Genomic DNA, 3,090 nt, shown 5'->3' with positions numbered 1-3,090 from the left:
GCTTAAGAAGATGGAGGCAAAGAAATCGTTAAACATGTTGGCTTTGTTGTCTGGTGTGACGACCAAATTTCCTAACGTGTCCTGCAGGGGCACTCACCCCACACCACCCTCCCCACACCCACCACCACTTCCTACAATTTAAGGCAACATACTGGGGCAACAGGAGTAGCACAGAGATGCTCTGACTGGATTCCAGAGTGTCTCTTTGGAGGACCCAGCATCCAGTTGCCTCAGAACAGTTTTTCTGGACCATGCCCTGCACTGCTTTTTTTCCATTTTTTTCCTAATACCTGGATTTCCAGGTATCAAATTTAGAGCCCATGTGGGGAACCTTTTTCCATTCCCAGCATGCCTCTTATGGCATCTCAAACTGCTTTGAGACACTGCACCAGGCACCTGCATACTTATATGGATTCACCCTTACAAAGTAACTGTTTCAGAGAGGCCCAAGTTTTTGTGGGCAACAACCTACTTTGTTACATGCTATTAATTAAGTTTTATATCATCTGATGAAGTAGGTTGTTCTATGCAAAAGGTCATGCCCCTCTGAACCAGTCTCTAAGGTACAATCCTGCCTTACCTTCTTCTTATAAATCATACCAATTTTGCTTTCACACTATTTTTTATCTATTAATATTTTACATTGCAATAACACCCACTGACTTTATCAGGTTCAGGGAAACATTGTGTTAGGGTCTGTGCAAAGATACAGGTGTTGACTCAAACAAGTACAGATTAATGGATAGAATTAAATCAGTATTTGCACTGTTAATTAAACTACCCTATATTTTTCATAGAATACAATGGTTCCTTTCTTGAGATATTAAATTTCTGTGACAACCAGGCATCCTGGACAGCCCCAAATTATGTTAAAATCAAGCCAGGATGTCTGTGTGTATATTATGTGAGAAAGCTGTCACAGAAATCTTGGGGGGGGGGGCAACTACAAATAGTTGTCTCCTCCTCCACCTCTAAACCACTGTTACAGACACTACAACCATGAGGAAATAATGTTTCAAAGGACCATCAATTACTGAAAATCATGGGAATAGGTTAAATTTGCCAAATGAGTTACAAAACTAAGTATTTTGGTGGAAGCCACTGGCAATGAGACAAGAAGTACTTCAAATGAGTTCTGATGGTTTCTAAAATATCATTTCCTCTGGGTAGTGAAGTACCTAGACTTTCATAGAGATCTACTGAATTCAAGTCACCTTATGCAAGTGACACTCAGATAAGCAAGGAGTGCTGTGGTTGTTTCTTCCCAGGAAAGTTTGAGCCCAGGAAAGACCTAAGGGAAAGGTCTCTTCAGAAATGCTAAAGTATTACAGAGGAAGAAGCTCTGGGAAGAAGAGTGAATAAGTCTGAAGTTATGAAACCTACAAGTCCACTTATTTAGATTTCTCAGGAGTGGGAGCTCTGTTGCAGAAGATAGAAGAGGATTTTTCCAATGAAGTTTCCAGACAGAGATCCAAGAACTCCTGTTATAATGGGGAAGGCAGAAGAAACTTAATGTAGCCCAGGAGGCTTGTAAAATGAGCTCAGAAAAAGTCTGGATACTTTGTGCAGCAACACACACCCTCCAGGAAATAGCTGTACCTGGTCCAGGGCTAGAATAAACAATTAGTGCCTCTTCTTTAGGCTTCAATTACCCTGGATTTTCCTAAAGATGAAACATGAATTGAAGTGTGGTATGCCCTGCAACATGCTTACAGCAAAGTTATGAACCATATTCTGCCTGTGTTTAAACCTCATAAATTGCTTGTGTCTAATCAGTTATAATGGCTATAGATGGAGATGGGTTAAAATTAAGAACAGAATTTGGCCAACCTTAGTCACTTCCATTTTCAAAACAAATGCTATGTGTATATGGCTGAAGCTTATTATCTACCTATGGGGACTTTTTATCACCTTCAATTTGCCCTGAGCCTGAGGAAGGGCACATATGTCCAAAAGCTTACAGAAAAAGATATTTTTTTTGCAATTTCTTAGTTGGTCTAATAAAAGGTATCATCTCTGAACCAAGAGTTCTAGAGTTTTGCATTTCTCTATGACTGAAGCTGACACACACACATTTTTATTGTTACATACATATTGCCTTTTATCAGGGAATCTTGTAATCTAGCTTCTGCTAGTAGGCTTCAGGCAAATACCTTGACAAGACATGCTGCTCAGACTCTATCATTCTTACCCTGAGTATTATCCTACTTTACAAAAATAAAAGAAATTATTTAACATAAGTAAAAGGTAATTCAGTGTCCCTTGTGCTGGAAGAGAGATGGTGAATGCAAAGCAGGTTACTTAGAAGGATGAACATATACACATGCACAGCAGAAATGGCTAAAATAATTTTAATCAAATTTGATTTTGTCAATGCTGGACATTTTGCAGAAACTTTTTGGTTTTGACTTATTGTATAGTCTGGAAGTTAGGCCATTAGTATGGAATGTAGGAAAGCCAGATCCAAGTTATTCCTATATCTCAATCAGGGCAATCAGGGATGAAAAATTTCACTTTGAATCAGCCAGATCTCAAGCCAGTGTCAAGGGTTAAGATATTACAAACACTTATGAATCAAAAAAGATTTAAAGAAAATGAACACATTGTGAATTTTATTTTTGCCAGATTGTCCCAGTGGCTTTGTCTATATTCTGATGTGCAACAAAAACAAATTTAAAATATTGCCCAAAGTAGAGTTTTCACCCTCTTTTCAGCTTCAGTTTTTCTAGATCTCAGGCTATGTGCTTCACAAACTAAGGACTACTATTTTGTGCTACATACACAACACAAGTTGCAAAACATGGCTTATGCAGAAACACACTGCTGTTCCATTACAGGAGAACAAATTTAGCTCTTTAGGAAGAAAAGTTGCAATGCCATGAACTCTCTGGGTTGTCCCTTTAAAGAAAATGGATATGTGTGGGAGTAGGTTAGGTGGCAGTGGGCACATCTACATGAGACGTTTATTACAGAGATAACTGATTATCTCCTCAGTAAACAGCTCAGCATCTACACATACACTCCTATCAGGGCACAGGAAATTAGTAAACTCCTCAGCAGGAGGTCAATGTGCTATTACATGTGCTTTAC

The sequence above is a fragment of the Gavialis gangeticus genome, unplaced genomic scaffold (genome assembly GCF_001723915.1).
Source record: "Gavialis gangeticus isolate Ggan-Ray unplaced genomic scaffold, GavGan_comp1, whole genome shotgun sequence".
Taxonomy (NCBI): Eukaryota; Metazoa; Chordata; order Crocodylia; family Gavialidae; genus Gavialis; species Gavialis gangeticus.
Note: the sequence above shows the minus strand (reverse complement) of the source record.